Genomic DNA, 22,948 nt, shown 5'->3' with positions numbered 1-22,948 from the left:
CCTGCTTGGATCCTTAGAGTCTGTACATATCAGAATATATAGAGAGGAAAAGAGAGATAATTTAAACAAACTCCCAGAAATTAAGTCCAGTTGAGCACAGGCTGCCCACTGACCTCTCAGAAAGCCTTCGCTTCTCCCAAAGGTTGTTCAAATCTACAGAGAATCCACTATGGGACCACAAAGGGCACAGCACTAAGGCAAGCCAAGTGCTTCAGAGACACAGCTTTTGCTCCTACCCCTCTTCCATTAGGCTTAGCTGCTCCCAGAAATCCAGAGAAGTTTTTCAGCTGCCACCCCCCACAAGGAAACACAAACAGGCTGGAAGCTTTTAGACAGGACATCCTAGGAAATGATTAAAGGTGCAATTCTGCCTTCCTGGCCCAGACTATTCATTCCAATGGCACCAGGATAGCCAAGTATTCCTACATCCATGTCAGCCAGGAAGGTGGCAAGGAAGTCAGGTACAAAGCTATGCTCCAGGAACCCTTGGGACTCTGCCTCCAGGGACTGAGATGGGTTCGGGACAGGCCTGAACATTTTTCTTCAGCTCTGCAGCTGTGGCATGATGGGTTAAAGTCCTGGGTTAAGTCACTCTGGGCAAGTCACACAACCTGCAGAGCCTCATATTTCTCTTTGGTAAAATACAGATGGTAATACCTACTTCCTAGAGTTCATGTGGAGAATTAAATACGCCATTATATGCAAAGCACTTACAATGGTACTTTACATAAAAGTTAGCTATGTGAGTGTTAGCTATAATTTTATTATTATTAAAATGTTTAGTACAGTGCCTGGCACATCAGAGGCACTTGAGAAATAGGAACTAGTGTGACTTAGGGTTAGGTTAGACCTGAAATCTTAAGTGATCTTGAGATGCTGGGATTCATCCAAAGTCTGCATATAACCTTCAGAAAGAAAGAGACAGAGGAAAAAACAAAAGTTCATGTTTTCAAAATAAGCAAAAAACAAATATTTATTAGACACCTACTATTTGCCAGGCATTCTGCAAGGCACTGGAAATGCAATGGTGAGTTAGAGGAATATCCCTCCTGATGCTAGGCCATTTTAGGAAAATTTGATTGTTTTGAACTTTCCTTTTCTTTTTCTTTTGGTTATCATTTCTTTTCTTTTCTTTTCTTTTTTAATTACTATACTTCTAACATATTTATCCTAAGGAGACAAACTATTACAAGAAATCTTTTTTTAAATTTTTATTTCCACAGTTTTTGGGGAACAGGCAGTGTTTGGTTACATAGATAAGTTTTTTTGTGGTGATTTCTGAGGAGATTTTGGTGCACCCATCACCTGAGCAGTGCACACTGTACCTAATTTGTAGTCTTTTATCTCTCATCCTCTTTTTTTTTTTTTAAACTTTTGCAAAAGGTGTCCTAGTTCTTGGCAATGTTTCCCCTGGGCTCTGGTTACATCATTAACAGTTGAATCACGACTATACCCAGACAGTCACCTGGGAAGAGAACTGGGAACTTCATCTGGTTTAGCGACCACTCCCACCTCCAGCAGCAGTTATCTAGCAGCAGGATAACTGATATCATAAAGGTGGGTTTTGATAAAGGTAGGAGTGTGCACTAGACTTGCAGAGGATCCCACTTGGATTTTAACAGGATAGGGTAGAAAGATAAGAGCAATGAATTGTACTCCTTGTTTTTGTGTCAAAAAAAACAAAAAACAAAAAAAAAACCTCTCCTTTTTTTATTCTAAAATTCTGTTTTCTTATTGAGTCAATTGCAGAGGTCCCTCTGTGATGCTCCAGAATATAACCCCTCCCTGCCTGGGGGCCTTGCTCAGGAGGGAGTCAGAGTCTGCCTGTGGCTCAGAGGGAGTCAGAGTCAGGCTGAATGGAGGGCAGGCAGGCAGCAGCTCTGCTGGTGCTTTTCCACTTGAGAGGGGGCTGGGGGACTGAGACAGCCATCATCCTTTGTCACCTCCACTGAGCCAGTCTGTTCCAGGTGGAGACTGAACTTGGACTGACTGAGAACCTGGGTCTCCCTACACTGGCCGAACCCCACAAGCCTCTCACAGTCTGCAGCCATCCCAGACTGTCTCTAAGCAGTCTCATTCCCTCCACCCTGCCCCACACCTCCATCTTTCAGTGTCCTTGTCCCACCATGCCCCATTCCCTCTGACAAAAATGTCCTTCTCATCCTTTAACCCTTAATATCTGCATATCCTTCCAGACCAAACTGCAGCCTTATCTTCTCCCAGCCATCTCTCCGAATGCCCCAGGGCAGAAGTAGCACACTTTTGCACTTCCCTCTCCGAGTGCTCAGGACACAGTCCAGTATTAAGCAGTGCACACAGTGCTTCTCCCAGTAGAGTTTGAGCTCCTGGAAGGCTGGAGACATGCTTGATTTATCTGTGTCATTTCTAGGACATGAGAGGCTCTCAATAAATGCGGAATGAATTGATAACTGACTAAATAAACGACACCAGTCTGAAATTCCTAACAAAAGTTACTTAGAGATCACTTTTCCCAACCTGGTTCTCCCCTTCACTTGCTGTGTGGCCTTGGGCAAGTTACTTAACCTCTGTGTGCCTCCATTTCTTCACCTGTAAAATGCAGCTAATAGTAGAAGGATATATCTACTATATAGGGTGGCATGAGCATAAACTGTTAGTGTAGGTAAACTACTTAGACAAGTACCTGTCAAATAGTAAGCACTCAGTAAATGTCAGCGTCTATTACCCAGTGTGCACATGTCCAGAGATACATCTGACTCACCCCACCTCTGTCCCCATCCCCACTGCTGTGAGGGTTGGCTGCTGATGGCTCTCCCTGCACCCTTTCTTTGGAGAATTACTCTCAGTCAAAGGAAGCAGCCTCACCTAAAGGGTTACTCTATGCAGCTCATGGTCAATGCCTGATGACCCATGGTACAAAAGGCTGCCCTCCCTGCATCAAATTGATGACCTGGGGTACAAAAGACTGGCCCCCTGTATGGACTTGATGACCTGGAGTACAAAAGGCTGCCTTAAAGTAGCACCAACTTCTTAGGGCGAGTTGTGTTCCCAAGGCCCTCGTTGCAGCAGGCTGAAGCTAGTCTCCAACCCAGCATCCCTTCGCCCTTCCCTGTCCTGCTGCCTCACTTCCCGACCCCTGAGGGCACCTCACTCAATTCCCATCTCAGGCTCTGTCTGTAGGGAGCTTGGTTGAGACAACCACTGTCACCATCACTATCATCAGACAGGAGGAAACGAGACGCAGAGCAGTTACCTGGTTTGTCCAAGACCCAGTGTTAGGAACACGCACTGGAGGTCGTTAGGCATTGACTAGAAGTTCATTTGTTATTTTAGAGGCGTGCTGGTTTTTATAAGTCTCCAATAGGCCTTTTCTAAGAAACACCAACTGAATAAATTAACCAACAATCAGCTTGAAAAACACAAACTAAGGTACCTGAGTTAGGTACAGAAAGTCACGACAAAAAGGAATCAATGGGAAAGGAAAACATGATAATTACATGCCTTCGTGGGTGGTGAGGACAGCGAGGACAGCCTTTGCTGATTCCCCATCCCCTGAGATGAGACCAAGGTCCAGGCCAAGCAGGGAACCCCTGAGGCCCGCGGCATAGGTGAGGGGTGGCAAAACGGGTCACAACCACGTCCCTGCTTGCCTTGGCCTTACCATGGTCCCACCTATCTAGACACACCACCCCTCTCAGAACTCACCACCCCATGCGCCTCCACTGAGTACTCTTCAGCAATTTCCCAGCACCACCAGGACCCCCGGCTCGAAGCCATCTCCATTCGAAAATCCCATGAAGGTCATCAAACGCCATCCTTGCTCAGGTCAGCCCATTACACTGGACTATGAGGGCTTTGAGGATGGGAGCTGGGACTTGGATCTTTGCTTTACCCCAGAGAGGAGGGAGATGAAGGGAAAGAGAATGTGGCAGACACTTGTGTTTGGCAGTTGTGAGGTAGGAATCAAGATCGTGTTTCTCCTTGAGAGGGACAGCTGGGAGAAGTCCATCATCTTCAGGTTCTCCCAGCCACTGAAACTGATGAAGCCAGATTCTAATCCAAGTCAGTCCAAGCTGAAACAGACCAGGAAAAGGAAAATCAACTTCAGTAAGGCACTTAAAGACATTTGCTGTAATTAGATGGACATTTTGATGGGAAAGGAGGCTGATAGGAATGCTTTGCAGGGCCTAATGCTGGAGTTCTTTCTCAATGTATCAATGTAAAAGTGTTTTCTTCCTCCCCTGGTTACACTAGCACACACTTGCGAAAAATTTGAATAACACAGAAGTGTGTAAAACAGAAAATATTACTGCCTGGTATTGTCTCTCATCCTCTGCAATATCTACTGTTAAGAGTTTAAATTACCAGCTGGGCATGGTGGCTCACCCTGTAATCCCAGCACTTTGGGAGGCTTTGTTGTGTATAGTGCAAATATTTTTCTCCAACTTCAATATCTTTCAATCTTCTTTATGGTATCCTCTAGTGAATAGAAGTTTAAAAAAATTTTTTTCAGAGTGGTGACATTTATTAGGAAGGAGAGATTTTAGTTAGACCCCCATGTCACACACAGAAGAAACAGGTGGTAACTGTCATTTTGAAACAGGAAAGAGAGCAGGCAGAGGATCTGGACTCTCAGAGGACAGGTAGTTCAGCTGGACAATGGGGGAGTATGAGATCAGGGTGGATGAGGCCACTGCTCACCACACCTTCACTGAAGTTCAGTGGCTAAAATACTGTGACATCAGCCAGCCAGTGGAAAGCTGTCCTGCTCTCCAGCAGACACATGGGATGTTGTTGGTGGCAAGAAGGAGGAATGTCATGCTATTTCTTGCTGTCCTCTGGGCTACTTTGCCATTACTAACAAGGCTGAAGGGCCAGGCGGGCAACTGGAAATTGATTCTAGCGTGTGTGGACCATCATGCTGAGTTTTGGTGGATACATGAATACCTTTATCAGGCAAGCTATTTTTAAACTCTGTAATTATAATTTAACCGTAGGCCAAATAATGAAAAAAAAAAAAGTATTATAGAAATAAGAACTACATTTGATTAAAAGTGAATATCTAATCCTTTTTAAATAGGCATTTTTTTTTCTAATTACAGAAGTAATGCATATTTATTATAACAGGGGTTTGGTCAGGGATGGTGGCTCACACCTGTAATCCCAACACTTTGGGAGGCTGAGGCAAGAGGTTGGATCACTTGAGCCCAGGAGATTGAGACCAGCCTGGGCAACAGAGCGAGATCTGGTGTCTATAAAAAATTTTAAAATTAGCCAAGTGTGGTGTCACAGGCCTATAGTCCCAGTTGCTTAGTAAGCTGAGGCAGGAGGATTGCTTGCTCCCAGGAGTTCAAACTTGTAGTGAACAATGATTGCACCACTGCACTCCAGCCTGGGTGACAGAGCAAGATCCTGTCTCAATCAATCAATCAATCATGAACTATGATGGCACCACTGCACTCCAGCCTGGGTGACAGAGCAAGATCCTGTCTCAATCAATCAATCAATCAAGGGGGGACTACATAACAGCACAAGTGACAAAAATTTCCCCCATAATTGCATTCCTCTGAATAGCCACAGTTTATATTTTACTATTTTTCTTTCCAGTCTTTTTTCTAGTCTTGTGTACTTACGTATGTTTTTTAAACAAAATTGGGTTCATATTCATCAGGAATCGTCTTTTTTCACTGAATATCAGATTGTGAATTTGTGGGAGGACTGAGTAACTATTGCATACTCCATTACACAGTCTATGATTGAAATCTAGCAGTATTTGTTTCCTAGAGAAAGTCTTTTAAGATGATAAGGTATATACCGAACAACCTTCTTTCTAAAATCTCTTCATCCTTTGACCTTTGATCATCTACACTTATTCTGTTTTAGCTGCTTCTGTACATAACTGTTGAGCTGTGTTATCTTGGAAAGGTTTCATGTCTACCCACTCCCTTTTCTCATTTTTACCATGCCTTTCTTGAAAACCACATTTTAGTGACACTTCTGAGTGATTTTTTTTCTTCTCTCTTTTTTTCTTCTTCTTCTTCTTCTTTTTCTTTCTTTTCTTTTCTTTTTTTTTTTTTTTTTTTTTTGAGACAGGGTCTTGCTCTGTCACCCAGGCTGGAATGCAGTGGTACAACCAGAGCTCACTGAAGCCTCAGACTCCTGGGCTCAAGTGATACTCTTTCCTCAGCCTCCCAAGTAGCTGGGACTACAGGCACACACCAACCGTGCCTGGCTAATTTTTCTATTTTTTTGTAGAGACAGGGTCTCACTAGGTTGGTCAGGTCGGTCTCAAACTCCTGGCCTCAAGTGATCCTCCTGCTTTGGCCTCCCAAAGTACTGGGATTACAGACATGAGACACCACGCCTGGCCCTGAGTGCCTTTACAGTGGGACACGGAGACAGCTTTTGCTTTGTGCTGCTTCCAGTTTTGTATAAATCTCAAACTATTCTATGTTCCGTGGATATGGCCTTCCATCTCATCTCATTTCAGAGATACTCTTCATTTCACTGGATCGCTAACTTCTCCTGAGCGCCTCGTGATATGCTGGTCACACCACTATCATCCTCCAGTTCCTGACAAATCCAACAACTGCTGAGCCAGAACAGCCACGTTAGCTGAATGGTGCCTGGTGGTCATAGTAGAACCACCGATAATGCAGCTAGATGGCGCTCACATCCACACATTTCTGAGGAATTAGGTGGCGATGTTCAAGATGTTTTCCATTAGTTCCAAACCTCCAGTTTACAGTCTTGAGAGAGGAGGACCAGTATACTTAGGCACATGAAGTATCCGCAAAGAAATGCTAATGTATGCATTTTCCAAATGAAACTAACATAAAATGAGTACAGCAAGTTGGATGCTCTTCTAAGCCCTAAACTGTCCTCCTAGCACCCCCACGAGACAGTACAAGGTTTTCATCAGGACAATTACATCCTTCCTTTAAGAGGAGGCACTAATAGATTTAGTAGTTTTCCCAAGGCCACAGGGGCAGAGGCAGAAGTCAACTCAGGTAGCTCGCTCCAAAGTCACACTTAATCACAATGAACTGGCTCAAGAAAAAGGAGAATAGAATGACATCAGACCAACAGTGGTGACACCCGGGGAGTCAGTCGTGCTTGGAGACTACACTATTTACTTTCCACACAAAGCTCTGTATTGTTGAAAATTCTGTCCCCAGGCATAAACTATCATGCTTTAAAATTCAATATTTTTCATAAGAATAATATCAGAGCATAAAACACTACACAACTGTGGTCAAAGGCTAATTCAGGAATGGTGGGTTTTGAAGGTTGTTTATGGAGGAAGGAGACTCTAAGGATAAGAATTCAAAATAGAAGTACAAAATTACATATAAAAGCAAATATTTATGGCCAGGTGCAGTGGTTCACACCTGTAATCCCAGCACTTTGGGAGGCCGATTCTGGAGGCTTACTTGAGCTCAGGAGTTTAAGACCAGCCGTGCAACATAGTGATACCCCATCTCTACAAAAAAGTTAGAAAAATTAGCTGGGTGTGGGATAGTCTAGCTAGCTGGGAGGCTGAGATGGGAGGATCACTTGAGCCCAGGTGTTGGAGGCTACAGTGGGCTATGATCGCAACACTGCTTTCCAGCCTGGGCTACAAGGGGAGACCCTATCTCAAAAAAAGAGTGAAAGTTTATTTATATTGATATATGAAATCATATCAAATTACACATTTTTGCTCCTTTTTTTTTTTTTTTTTTTTTTGAGAAAGGATCTCACTCTGCCACCCAGGCTGGAGCACAGTGGCACTATCATGGCTCACTGCAACCTCCACTTCCCAGGCTCAAGTGATCTTCCCACCTTAGCCTCCCAAGTAGCTGGGACGACAGGTGCCCACTACTGCAACTGGCTGATTTTTGTATTTTTTGTAGAGGCAGGGTTTTGCCATGTTGCCCAGGCTGGTCTCAAACTCCTGAGCTGAAGCGATACACCCACCTCCGCCTCCATAAGGGCTGAGATTACAGGCGTGAGCCACCGTGCCCTGCCACACATTTTTGAAAAGTGATAAATACCACAAATATAACAAAATCCTGAAAAGTGACATAACCTCTACAATATTTTTTCCTATTCTTTGGCTGCATACTTTTCACATGATCATCTCTTCACATAACAACTGTGTAATATCATTTTCAAGGAAAGAAGACAAAGCAATTCAAATGCATTTTAAAATGCCATTATATTGGATAGAGCTACATAATTGTTTAATTGAATTCCCCCTATGCTGTGTACAATAACTTATGGATGAATAAGCTTGGGAGCTTTGTGACAGGAACACTTAGGGTGCTTTGCTGCGATTTTAGTGCATTTGAATGTCTTTTTGTCTGGTGTTGCCAGGTTTCATCAGGACAAGTTATATCAGATATGCTAAGACTGATTCAATATGTTGGTAGACATAAAATGCAGTTTGGCATACATAAAAATGATACTTCACAGTTTATAGTATTGCTACAGCTTTGTGCTCTACAAACACGAGAATTCTAATCAATTCTATTTTGCATTGATTCCTACTTTAAAAGTATGATAGTATGGCACTTTATAATTGTATATACCACATTTCTGAGTATTTTCCTGAAGATAATTTCTGTATTGACTAGATATCTATGAGAACCAAACATTTCACTCATAATTGTGTACAGTTGATGATTGAAAGAACATTCCACAGACCAGCTTCTCATTCTGCACATTTCAACTCTTGCTTCTTCACTCCCACATGCTTCTAGTGTCAGGCATCATAGGAAATATTTAAATCATAAAAGACCCATGATGCCACTGAGCATGCACTGAGCAAGAGGGTTCCTGGAAGCCTAGAATACCCTAGAACAACCAACAATGTCTTGACTCTACATGGACGTGTGAACCATATATGTAGATTCCACTCGACCCAAAACAAATAAATCTCCAACTCAACTTCTCCTTAGCTGGATTCCCCAAAATGCTGATGGTCTCTCCATCCCCACACAACTCCTCAAGGGAAAAGTGATGCAAGGGCAATCAGTGTCAATAGTATCCTTAGCTTATGACAGTTAAAATCTTACTTTTACATTTTTACCAAAAGCATGTGACCATGTGAACCCATGGAAAGGTGCTTCTGGGATCTTGGAAGTCATTCTTATAACTAGCAGGTCCTAAAGCTTAAGCTCCTTTCCAGAAAATCTACTCTGATTGTGGTGAAGATGATCATTGCAACAAGAGCCACGCTCACGGAGAAAGCAGTGTGGACTGGAGTTGTCAAGAAAAACTTATTGTAGGAGACAGGCACTGAGTGAGGCCTTAAGTCATTGGTGGGATCCAACAAACAGAGAAATAGGAAGAGAGTCTAAGCCACAAAGTTTCTGCATCTGCCAAAAAGTAGATATGCATGTACGTGGATGTAAAATGTGTTTTCCTGCCAGTGAAAACATTTTTCCGTCACTGGCTTAGAGCTACCTAATGAGAGCCAATGGCAATACATTTACACATCACTAAAGAATGAGAAGTGAGCTTTCTTCCCGGTCCCCTCTCCCCATCACCATCAGCAAATAATCACTCCCTAGCCAAGATCAACCAGAGCTGCAGGCGTTTGGCACACATGTGTTCCCCATCCACCTCTTCCAACCTGAGATCCAAAAACCCTGGATTTACACCCCAGGCAAAGGAGAGACCGGCCTGAGACTAAGTCTTCTGGGTAGATGCAGGAAGCAAAGCCTGGTGAATGCCTGTCCAACCAGTTTGAGAAAGGAAGATTCATGCCCAGTTCTCACCCCTCTTTCGCTTGAATATCTTTTGTGCCATTACCTGGAGGAAAGGGGGGAAGGGAAGGAATGTTTCTTGCCAGAGGCAGCAGCTATCCCCTCATTTGGAAGCCTCTGAGTTGATTTTGGCCATGTCCTTCTGCCTGTGTCTTTAACATGCTGCATTAAGCCTCAGCTTTGCTCCTCTTGCTCCTGAATTCTATTTTGAAATATCAGAGAAATGCTCCCAGGAGGACTTTGAATGTGAACACTCTTTATAGGCTACTTTAAGGAGCTCCCAGGTCAGGCCAGGGTCAGGCAACAAGAGCCACACCCAAACCCATCAGCACCGTGGTCTAGCCAGGAAAGCACAGACACAAATGTCACTGAGTCCACCACCATTTGTTTAGCACCTACCGTACGCCAGGTGTGCTCTTAGAAATTAGGGTGATGGAGTAGCTTAGGGTTCCCCCAACTCCTCCTTTCTTTGCAGATCATAAATGTGATTACCCTCTTTTGGTTTCCCGTAAGTTTATGTTTCATAAGCTTATAATTTCTTTTACCCACATTCCCCATCAACTCTAGAACTCAGCTGAGTTAGTTCCCAGGTCATCCTCAGCTGGGTGGTGGTGGTGATTACTCACTTGTAATGAAGCATCCTAGCACTGACTGACTCACTCAGTATGGGGTGTGAGTGGGGTCCTGAACACGGGAAGATGGAAAGAGAGATGGTTAAGGAACCATTAACAAGTGCCAGGTTAAACTCATTTCAGAATATAGTTAAAGTAGGAATCTAAAGTGCTTTTTTCCCTAATTTCAATCTTTGCAGACAGACAAAACCATTGATTGAGTAATTCTTGCCTTCCCTTTGCAATGCTTACATAATCCATATTGAATTATTGTGTACATATACTTCCATGTCCAGCTCTCTAGCCAGTCTCACTGGACTTCATCTTTATTGTGCCAAAGTCACATGGCTTTAACTTGCAGAGTTGGATAATTTCTTCTAAATTCCACCTGCTTCCCTATCCCCACTTACCCACTCCCTTGCCCTTTTCTGGAAGATAAGAACAAGTTGAGGAACTTGCATTTTACATAGGGAAACTATGTTTATGGCCCTGAAATAAGGGGCATGGTCACAGTCAGTATTCAAAATGGCTTGTTGAAATAAGTTCAAATACAATGTAAGCATATTACCAACCAGCTTCTCTATGAATTACTCACCGCTCTACAAAAATGTTTCCAACTTTCCCAACACACACACACACGTGCACACACACACACGTATCTCTACTGTTGCACAATCCTGCTTGTATTTTTTCAGATTGACTCGATTAAAACTGTGTGAAGCAAAATTCAACCTGTTGACCTCACTCAAGTTACCTGGAAATGAAAAGCTGGCCATCTGAGTCATTGGTTTTATTTTATTTTTGGGGGGAAAAATAAGGTGGGAGTGTAAATATCGTCAGATAAAGTTTCCAGAAATTTAAAGCCATGAAGGGGAGACCAACTGGAATTTAGAGATTTTTTGTTTTGTTTTGTTTTGTTTTGTTGAGAACAGAGTCTTGCTCTGTCGCCCAGGCTGGAGTGCAGTGGTGCAATCTCGGCTGACTGCAACCTCCATCTCCCAGGTGATTGTCCTGCCTCAATCTTCTGAGTAGCTGGGACTACAGATATGCACCACCAGACCCGGCTAATTTTTGCATTTTTAGTAGAGATGGGGTTTCACCATGTTGGCCAGGCTGGTCTCAAACTCCTGGCCTCAGGTGATCCACCGGCCTCAGCCTCCCAAAGTGCTGGGATTACAGGCACCTGCCACCACGATTGATCTTTTTTTAAAATTAAAGTTAAAATTTTTTAAATTTTTAAAATTTAAATGTTTTTCATTCTAAATTTATGAGTTTAGAAGCACAAAAATATATTCTGTATAATAAGCTCACTTATGAACTTATTATATTTGGCATTTCCACAGATGTGAAAGTTTAACTTAAGAGGACAAGGCTTCTCCCATCCTTATGTGGGTTGGGAGCCAAGAAAAGCCCCCAAAACTCAGTCTTTTCTAATCAAACTTTTCTGATTAAAAAAAAAACTCTAAAATTAAGATGATTCCCAATGATCCATTTTAATTCTGGGCCTCTAGACTTTTTCACAAAAATAGCGGACCCTTTGTCGACTCTGACATAAACCAGTCTATTTCTAGCTTGAGCCATCTATGCTGCCTCCTTGAGAGTGAAACCTGCCTACACTTTGAGAAGCTGAATACAAACTGAAGGTAACTGAGGGATCTCTGGGACGTCTGAAATCCTGGATAACTTTCTTTAAGGCTAGTTTGTGATTGGAGAAAGGGTACAAATGGTGCTTGCCGCAAGCAGTGTGTCTCAAACATTGAGATGCAGTAGAACCATCTATTTAATTAGACTGACCTCAAGTGGAGCCCAAGTCGGGGACTTTTTTTTGTTGTTGTTTTTGAGACAGAGCCTTGCTCTGTCACCCAGGCTGGAGTGTAGTGGCAAGATCTTGGCTCACTGCAACCTCTGCCTCTTGGGTTCAAGTGATTCTCCTGCCTCAGCCTACTGAGCAACTGGGATTACAGGTGCACCACCATACCTGGCTAATTTTTGTATTTTTAGTAGAGGTGGAGTTTCACCATGTTGACCAGGCTGGTCTTGAACTCCTGACCTCAAGTGATCCACCTGCCTTGGCCTCCCAATGTGCTGGTATTACAGGTGTGAGACACTGTGGCCAACCCCAGGTGGGGGAATTCTCACAGGTTCCCTGGATGCCCCCAAGTCTGAGAAGCCCCTACGACATTACAGGCTCCTCCAAAGCAGAGAAGAGCCTTGTATCATTCATTTTTGTATCATGGGGCTTGGCAAAGGGCCAGGCATGTAATAAGCTCTGAAGAAATACATCCTAAATTCATCATAACTGGTACTAAACTCCAGGTAGAATAAAAAATTTTAGCATATTTTTTTAGCAGAAAATATGTAATCGGAATAGCTTCTAAATACTGGCAAACAACAACAAAAGGATACTCTTACTTTGATTTCAAAGAAAAAACAAAAACTATGAAAAAATTCACAATTGTCATTGCTACAAACTCAATTGCTATTAGGAATCACTAAAAACAAGATTATTTCATCCTGGCTAAAGCAAAAACACACTCACTCTTTTTCACAAAAGTCAGAGCGGGGGAAACATCAGACAATAAACAGACTTTCTGATATAGAACACTTAAAAAAGAAACAAAGTCTCCCTTGAGACTGCAACCATGCCTCAGTTCTTTCCCACCTCGTCACTTCCTTTCTTCTCCCCTACTCTTTCTCCTGCTTACTCTCTTGCCGTGCTCCCTGCCAGTGTCTCTCTCCTCCTCCTCAGTTGTCACTCTTTTCTCATCTTCTCGGGAGCCATTAATGACTGACTCCAATGCTCTGAGTGGGCAGTGGAAAAGATGAGGCCAGGACTGCTGAGAGAGCAGAGCAAACGAAGCCACGGAGGCTTCCTGAAGGAGCCAGAACTCCAGTGTGAATAGGCTTTAGTTTTGCAGAATGCAGAGGGGGAGACATGCTAAGCTAGAACAGCAGTTTGTAAACATCCATGCCTTTAGGAAACTTACTGTTTAAACAGGCCTTGTCTACCAGATTTAATTCAGTTAAACAAAAAATCATGAATATAGCAGTGATGGTTAAGAACATTGCCTCTCGGATCACTAGGTCAGGAGATCGAGACCATCCTGGCTAACACGGTGAAACCCCGTCTCTACTAAAAAATACAAAAAACTAGCCGGGCGAGGTGGCGGGCGCCTGTAGTCCCAGCTACTCAGGAGGCTGAGACAGGAGAATGGCCCGAACCCGGGAGGTGGAGCTTGCAGTGAGCTGAGATCCGGCCACTGCACTCCAGCCTGGGCGACAGAGCGAGACTCCGTCTCAAAAAAAAAAAAAAAAAAAAAAAGAACATTGCCTCTCTACAAAAAACTATTTTAGGCGGGGCAGGTGGCTCACACCTGTTATCCCAGCACTTTAGGAGGCCAAGGTGGGTGAATCACCTGAGGTCAGGAGTTCAAGACCAGCCTGGCAAACATGGTGAAAACTCATCTCTACTAAAAATATAAAAATTAGTTGGGCGTGGTGGTGGGAGCCTGCAATCCCAGCTACTTGGGAGGCTGAGGCAGGAGAATCACTTGAACCTGGGTGGCAGAGGTTACAGTAAGTCGAGATCGTGCCATTGCACTCCTGCTTGGGCAACAAGAGTGAAACTCTGTCTCAAACAGAGAGCCAAATCCTGACTGAACTCCCATTCACAACTGCTACAAAGAGAATAAAATACCTAGGAATACAACCTACAAGGGATGTGAAGGACCTCTTCAAGGAGAACTACAAACCACTGCTCAAGGAAACAAGAGGACACAAACAAATGGAAAAACATTCTATGCTCATGGACAGGAAGAATCAAAATCGTGAAAATGGCCATATTGCCCAAAGTAATTTATGGATTCAATGCTGTCGCCATCAAGCTACCATTGACTTTCTTCACAGAATTAGAAAAAACTACTTTAAAATTCATATGGAACCAAAAAAGAGCCCATATAGCCAAGTGATCCTAAGCAAAAAGAACAAAGCTAGAGGTATCATGCTACCTGCCTTCAAACTATGCTACAAAGCTACAATAACCAAAACAGCATGGTACTGGTACCAAAACAGATATATAGACCAATGGAACAGAATAGAGGCCTCAGAAATAGTGCCACACACCTACAACCATCTGATCTTTGACAACCCTGACAAAAACAAGCAATAGGGAAAGAATCCCTATTTAATGAATTGGAAAACTGGCTAGCCATATGCAGAAAACTGAAAGTGGACCCCTTCCTTACACCTTATACAAAAATTAACTCAAGATGGATTAAAGACTTAAATGTAAGATCTAAAACCATAAAAACCCTAGAAGAAAACCTAGGCAATACCATTCAGGACATAGGCATGGGCAATGACTTCATGACTAAAACACCAAAAGCAATGACAACAAAAGTCAAAATTGACAAACAGGATCTAATGAAACTAAAGAGTTTCTGCACAGCAAAAGAAACTATCATCAGAGTGAACAGGCAACCTACAAAATGGGAGAAAATTTTTGCAATCTATCTGTCTGACAAAGGGCTAATATCCAGAATCTACAAGGAATTTAAACAAATTTACAAGAAAAAAACAACCCCATCAGAAAGTGGGCGAAGGATATGAACAGACACTTCTCAAAAGAAGACATTTATGCAGCCAATAAACATATGAAAAAAACACATCATCACTGGTCATTAGAGAAATGCAAGTCAAAACCACAATGAGATACCATCTCATGCCAGTTAGAATGGCAGTTATTAAAAAGTCAGGAAACAACAGATGCTGGAGAGGATGTGGAGAAATAAGAATGCTTTTACACTGTTGGTGGTAGTGTAAATTAGTTCAACCATTGTGGAAGACAGTGTGGTGATTCCTCAAGGATCTCGAACCAGAAATACCATTTGACCCAGCAATCCCATTACTGGGTATATGCCCAGAGGATTATAAATCATTCTGTAATAAAGACACATGCACATGTATGTTTATGGAAGGACTGTTCACAATAGCAAAGACTTGGAACCAACCCAAAGGCCCATTGATGATAGACTGGATAAAGAAAATGTGGCACATCTATGCCATGGAATACTATGCAGCCATAAAAAAAGGATGAGTTCATGTCCTTTGCAGGGACATGGATGAAGCTGGAAACCATCATTCTCAGCACACTAACACAGGAACAGAAAACCAAACACCACCTGTTCTTACTCATAAGTGGGAGTTGAACAATGAGAACACATGGACACAGGGAGGGGAACGTCACACACCAGGGCCTGTGGGGAGTGGGGGATAGGGGAGGGATAGCATTAGGAGAAATACTTAATGTAGATGACAGGTTGATGGGTGCAGCAAACCACCATGGCACGTGTATACCTATGTAACAAACCTACACGTTCTGCACATGTATCCCAGAACTTAAAATATAATTTAAAAAAGAAAAAACTATTTAAAAATTCATATGGAACCAAAAAAGAGCCCAAATAGCCAAGGCAATTCTAAGCAAAAAGAACAAACCTGACGGTATCAAGTTACCGGACTTCAAACTATACTACAGAGCTACAGTAACCAAAACGGTATGATACTGGTAAAAAACCAGACCCAGAGACCAATGGAACAGAATAGAGAGCACAGAAATAAGGCCACATCTACAACACAACCATCTGATCTTCAGCAAAGCTGACAGAAAGCAATGGTAAAGGACTCTTTATTGAATAAATGGTGCTGGAATTACTGGCTAGCCATATGCAGAAGATTGAAACTAGACCCCTTCCTTATACCAGATACAAAAATCAACTCAAGATGGATTAAAGACTTAAATGTAAAACCCAAACCAGACAACCTAGGCAATACCATTCTGGACATAGAGACTGGCAAAGATTTCATGACAAAGATACCAAAAGCAATCGCAACAAAAGCGAAAGTTGACAATAGGGATCTAACTAAAGTTAAGAGCTTCTACACAGCAAAAGAATCTACCAACAGAGTAAACGGGCAATATACAAAACAGAAGAAAATTTTTGCAAACTATGCATCTGACAAAGGTCTAATATCCAGCAACTATAAGGAACTTAAACAAATGTATGTGGGGAAAAAAAATTAAAAAGTGGGCAAAGGACATGAACAAACACTTTTCAAAAAAAGACATAGCTGGGCGTGGTGGCTCAAACCTGTAATCCCAGCACTTTGGGAGGCCAAGCAGGGCACAGCACTTGAGCCCAGGAGTTCAAGACCAGCTTGGCCAAGATGGCAAAACCCCATCTCTACTAAAAATACAAAAAGTAGCAGGGTGTGGTGGCACACATCTGTAATCCCAGCTATTATGCTGAGGCATAATAATTGCTTGAACCTGGGAGGTGGAGGTTGCAGTGAGCCAAGATCACAGCCTGGGTAACAGAGCAAACTCTGTCTCGAAAAAAAAAAAAAAAAAAAGACATACATGCAGCCAAAAAGCATATGAAAAAAAGCTCAGTATCACTGCTCATTAGAGAACTGCAAATCAAAATCACAGTGAGATACCATCTCAGACCAGTCAGAGTGGCTATTATTAAAGTCAAAAAATGCTGGCAAGGTTGTAGGGAAAAGGGAATGCTTATACACTGTTAGTGGCAGTGTAAATTAGTTAAACCATTGTGGAAGACGGTGTGGTGATTCCTCAAAAACCTAAAAACAGAACTGCCATCTGATCTAGCAATCCAATTACTGAATATATAGCCATGGGATACAAATCTTTCTACCATAAAGACACATGCACCCATATGGTCATTGCAGCACTATTCATAATAATAAAGACATGCCCATCAACAGTAGACTGAATAAAGAAAATGTGGTACATATACACCATGGAATACTATGCAGCCACAATAAACAATGAGATCACGTCCTAAGCAGCAACATGGATGGAGCTGGAGGCCATTATCCTTAGCAAACTAACGCACAAACAGCAAACCAAATGCTGCATGTTCTCACTTATAAGCGGGAGCTAAATGATGGGAACACATGGACACATAGAGGGGAACAATGCACACTGGGGCCTACTGGAGGGTGGAGGGTGGGAGAAGGTAGAGAAGCAGAAAAAATATTGGGTACTAGTTTTAGTACCTGAGTGACAAAATCATCTGGCACCAAACCCCGTAACACAAGTTTACGTATGTAACAAACCTACACATGTACCTCTGAACCTAAAATAAAAGTTAAACATGAAAGAACACCAACTCTGGAGGCAGACTGGTTTTCAATCTCAGTTCCAAAATTGACTATTTCTGTAACGTTGGGCAACTTACTTCTCTGTGCCTCAGTTTTCTCAACTGGAATATGGGGATAATAATATAGTTGATGTGAGAATTAAACCAGCATCTGGCGGTACATAAGTGTTGCTCATTATTATTTAGCCATCACTGCTTTTCTTTTTAAAGTAAATAAAAACAGGAACTTACAATTTAGTTGGGGGAGGTGGGCAGGATAATATGGACAACTCATACTAATGTCTCTTCTATAAATCTGATTATTTTTGCTTTTGTTTTTTAAGCAGGACATAGCTTACACAGAACATACAAAAGAAGAAATATTTATTGAAGCACTCTGCCAAGTGCTTTACTTGATTATATTAATTAATCCTCCAAAAATTCAATGAGATAGATATCATTATCCCTAATTTGCAGATGAGGAAACTAAGTCTGGGAGGCCTTAATTAATTTGCCCACAGCTCCACAGCCAGTAAGTTGCAGGGCAATGATTTGAGCTCGAGTCTCATTCTAATTCTTAAGCCCTTTTGCTACACCATGAAGCACCCAAAGCGTTTCAAAAACAGTTACTCACTGTTTTTAACCCACAATTAAAACTGTTGATGTGCAGAGTAAACCATTTCTCTGCCAGCCATCTTCAATACCCCATCCAGCTGACTTACTAAGAAACAGAAAGGTAGTGTCATTAAAGAAAGTCACAGAGGTTGGGCACAGTGGCTCATGTCTATAATCCCAGCAGTTTGGGAGACCAAGGTGCGTGGATCACCTGAGGTCAGGAGTTTGAGACCACCCTGGCCAACATGGTGAAACCCCATCTCTCCTAAAAACACAAAAGTTAGCCAGGCGTGGTGGCATGTTCCCATAATCCCAGCTACACAGGAGGCTGAGGCAGGAAAATCACTAGAACCCAGGAGGCAGAGGTTGCAGTTGTAGCAGTATGAGCTGCAGACGAAACTCCTCAGACACCGAGTTAAAGAAGGAAGGGGTTTATTCGGTCAGGGGCATCGGCAAGACTCCTGTCTCAAGAGCCGAGCTCCCCGAGTGAGCAATTCCTGTCCCTTTTAAGGGCTCACAACTCTAAGGGGGTGCGTGTGAGAGAGTGATCGATTGAGCAAGCAGCAGGTACGTGACTGGGGGCTACATGCACCGGTAGTTAGATCAGAACAAAACAGGATAGGGATTTTCACAGTGCTTTTCTATACAATGTCTGTAATCTATAGATAACATAACCGGTTAGGTCAGGGGTCGATCTTTAACTACCAGGCCCAGGGTGCGGTGCCGGGCTGTCTGCCTGTGGATTTCATTTCTGCCTTTTAGTTTTTACTTTTTCTTTCTTTGGAGGCAGAAATTGGGCATAAGACAATATGAGGGGTGGTCTCCTCCCTTACAGTGAGCTGAGATCGCACCACTGCACTCCAGCCTGGACAACAGAGAGAGACTCCATCTCAAAAAAAAGAAAGAAAAAAAAAAAGAGAGAAGGTTACAAAAACTCTAGGAAAATCTTGGTTGACAGCAACTATCTTTTTAAATCTCACAGGCTGTGCCCAAGCTCTGGGGGATTTCGTAAATCCTTAGCTAACTTAGGACACCTGGCTACAGGGATTCACAGGAATATGTCAGATTCCAGTGTGTTTATTACACACTTACTGGGCTCCCAAAGACACTCTCCTGGAGCTCCTATTCACTAACCAGACAAGAATGAGTTTGGGACTAATCCATTTATCAAATAGAATAGCCTAAATTTGTACCAGGCAGATGCGGTGTAGATTTTTTTCTTTTCATTGGGTATTCAGCAATGGGCAAGAATTTTGAGGCCTTGGTCCATAGTTGCTCAGAAGGCCCCATTCCCCAGAAGCATGACAGAGAGCCTTGGGGAAGAGTGACTGCTCTGTGACTTAAAGAAAGTTGTAGCCAGATTTGGATAATGTCCAAGACTTTACAACTAATCTCCTCCTCTTCTCTTCTGGATGCCATCAACCAAAGGGTGTTTAGGAATGTGTTAATAATTCCCAGGAGAAATTGGCCAGGATTACCTAGTCATGACTAATGAAGCTGTCATCTGCCATTCCTTCCTGCTGTTTAATAATGCCTTCTAAAGAGTGCTTTATGAAGATGGATAGTATTGTAATTCTGCGCCCAAGAAACTGGCACAATGTCAATGAAAACAGAGGCCAGCTTATTTTGCATGCCACTCTATTTTTCATTACATGCCACAATAACTTGTTATTAAATGAAAATGAATTTGCCATTAGGGACTAGGTACTATTTAATAACTGTTCAGCAATGTTTCATGATTTAATTTTTTCTTTTTTTTTTTTGTAACTAGTGCAGCAGCCATGTTAGTAAATGTCATTCCGGACTAAATGAGGTTGAATTTTCTAGAACAATCTTAAATGTTTCATGGAACTTGGTCATTAAAACTGGATGTGGTTTGAAGCTTGCTTTACCAAATCCTAATTTTGAATTGACCATCTTAAAAACAGTAAGAGTGAGGAAGACTCTCTCCATAAGTACTCTCAGAAAACGATGTGGAAAGTAAGCATCGTGCCTTATAGAGAATTCCTAGAGGGGGTAGGGGACTTACTGGACAGCAGTCTCCTCAGTAGCCTCCCCAAAGAGTATCTCAATCAAGATAGTCAATGCTATTTTGGAATAACAAATCCCAAATTTTAGTGGCTTAAAGTGATAAAGGTTTGTTTCTTGCTTGTGCTACACATCCATTGCAGGGCTGTATGTCTGTCATGGGTTATCTTGAAAGCCAGGATGATCAAGCACCCACTATCTGGAATGATGACAGTGGGCAAAAAGAGCTCTGGACTGTCTCAAATCAGTCATTAACAGCTTGATCTTGAACTGGTCCCATGACCCCAACCCAAGAAGTGGGACAGGGCCAAGAATTACAATTTTACTGTGTACTCAAAAGGCAGAAATAGCATATCTAGTGATCAGTCCTAGCAGGTACTAATGTGATATCAAAATGAAGGTTTCATTACAAGTCTAAAAGTTCAAAAGTGCCTCTTGCATTGTCAATGCAATGAAAGAGAAACCTCTACTTTCCCAGTCTCACCTTTTCACTGTGATCACAGACATCCAGGCAGTCTTACTTCTTTCCTGAAAGCCGGACATTCCCATGGTCCATCCTCTTCAAGGAATCAGTCATCCCAGGACTTGTTAACACCATGTGATCTGTAACTTTAATTCATGTCAATCTGGTTATATACTTGAAAATTACCAGGGTATTTATGAATTATCAGTATCATTAAAACTCAGACGCATGTGGATCATAAACAACCCTTCCCCTTCATCTATACAAATCCAAAGCTGACGTTGAATCTATGCTATTTAACATAAAATTTCTTGGCAGTTTAAAAAAAAACTGTATAAGGACTGAATTACTGTACAAAGTATTGCCTGCTTTTCAAAGACTGAGATCACATGATTTAAATGTAACAATTTTTTTTTTTTTTTTTTTTTGAGATGAGTCTTACTCTGTTGCCCAGGCTGGAGTACAGTAGTGTGATCTCAGTTCACTGCAACCTTGGTCTCCGGGTTTCAGGAAATTCTCCTGCCTCAGACTCCTGAGTAGCTGGGATTGCAGGTGCACGCCACCATACCCAGCTGATTTGTATTTTTAGTAGAGACTAGGTTTCACCATGTTGGCCACGTTGGTCTCAAACTCCCAACTTCAAGTGATCCGCCTACCTCGGCCTCCTAAAATGCTGGGATTACAGGCGTGAGCCACTGTGCCCAGCCTGTAACAATTTTCTACATAGCCATGATATATATATATATATATGCTTTCATCCATGGTTTCTGGATCATAACCCCCATAGTCTTTGGTTATAATGTTGGGGTGCTGTAGGCCTCAGCAGCCGGTCTCAGGGAACAGCATCTCTCTCTCCGACCTTCCCCGTCCTCCTTTCATCTGCCTAAGGCAGGACTCGAAAGTGACTGTAGGTCAGAAACCCCTCATTCCGGAGGGCTCCTGCCCCATACCCTAGAGGAAGGAAGGCTGCACAGAGAGGCCAAGCAAAGCCTGAACACACAGGCCTTGCTGGATTTAGATAATGTGCTTTTTGTCCAATCACATTTCTACATGGTTGTCAATCATGCCTATGTAATGAAGTCTCCATAAAGAGCCAGGAGGAATTGGAAAGCTTCAGGATAGCTGAACTCAGGGAGGTTCCTGGAGGGTGGGGGGCTCTAGTACAGGATAACAGCTCTGTGGCCCTTTCCCCATACCTTACCCTATGCATCTCTTCATCTGTATCCTTTGTAATATTCTTTATAATAAAGCAGTAAACATGTTTCCCTGGGTTCTGTGAGCCACTCCAGCAAATTAATCAAACCCAAAGAGGGAATCGTGAGAACCTCAACTTGAAGTCAGTCAGTCAGAAGTTCTGGAGGCCTGGACTTGCGACTGGTGTCTGGAGGTGGCAGAGTAGGGGCAGTTTTGGGGACTGAGCTCTCACTCTGTGAGATCTGATGCTACTTCCAGCATCAATGTCTGCCACTTGGTGTGTGGGGAAAACCCCCATGCCTTTGGTCACAGAAGCTTTCTTCTGTGTTGTTGTTGTTGGTGGTGGTGTGAGAGCAGAGGAAAAACACAGTTTGAAGAGTTTCCCCCAAGTAACTGAGGACGGTGAATACAAAAGAACTTGTATAATTTAAGGAGCCTCTCAAATGGCCTATTAAGTATTCTGTGTGGTACTTGGTATTAAGAACGATCCTCAGTGAATAGTGAAATTAAAGCCTAAGTATATCCTTAGAGAAGAGCAACTATTTCCAAACCATATTATTAGAGGTTTCCTTATTATATTAGCCTGGGTTCCCCCAGAAGCACATCCCAAGACAGAATGAGTACAAGTGATTGATTCAGGAAGTGATCCCAGGGAGTCAGGGAGGGGAATGGGACAGTGAGCCAGGAAAGAGCATAAGTCCAATACAGGGTGCATTCATGAGAAGGAGACCATTGTGGGCAGCTGGAGTACAGGCTTACTGGCAACTGATAACTGCTGGGTGGATGGCGGTATCCTACCAGAAGGGTGAGGCTGCCAGGTGTATATACTGCAATCCTCATTCGTCATTGGTAAGGACTGTCCCCTCAGTCAAAGGGAATCATGGAAGAGTTGCTCCCAAAATCTACATGGAGAAGTACGTCTGTGTAGCAAAGGAGTGGACCGTGGTGACCATGAGAAAGCTCCTCACAAACCTCCAACCTCAGAGAATATCATTGATTAAGGGCCCCAGCAGCTCCTCCCTGAAATTGATGTGCTAAGGCAGATCCTTTCCTGGAAAATGCAGGGCTCCTCTGACAGCAAATTGGGCTCAAAGGCCCTCCAGGGACCTTGCCAAACTGCCCTTAGACTGGACAGGGGTCTAG

General features: G+C 42.8%; 1 long non-coding RNA gene across 3 annotated transcripts in view; it reads right to left on the bottom strand.

Moving 5' to 3' along the window:
* LOC102140910 (uncharacterized) overlaps positions 1 to 22,948 on the bottom strand; it is a 57,590-nt gene that overhangs the window by 14,127 nt on the left and 20,515 nt on the right. For 2 of the 3 annotated variants that reach the window (XR_001490829.4, XR_010586882.2), the window contains 2 exons: positions 20,633 to 20,757; positions 1,096 to 4,052 (listed from right to left, as the gene is read on the bottom strand). This is a non-coding gene — a long non-coding RNA (uncharacterized lncRNA). Of the gene's footprint in view, positions 1 to 1,095; positions 4,053 to 20,632; positions 20,758 to 22,948 lie in introns of those variants that run through there. The other variant, XR_001490828.4, reaches the window with a different exon arrangement.

The sequence above is a fragment of the Macaca fascicularis genome, chromosome 5 (assembly GCF_037993035.2).
Source record: "Macaca fascicularis isolate 582-1 chromosome 5, T2T-MFA8v1.1".
Classification (NCBI taxonomy): domain Eukaryota; kingdom Metazoa; phylum Chordata; class Mammalia; order Primates; family Cercopithecidae; genus Macaca; species Macaca fascicularis.
This window is presented reverse-complemented; position numbering and strand designations above follow the sequence as displayed.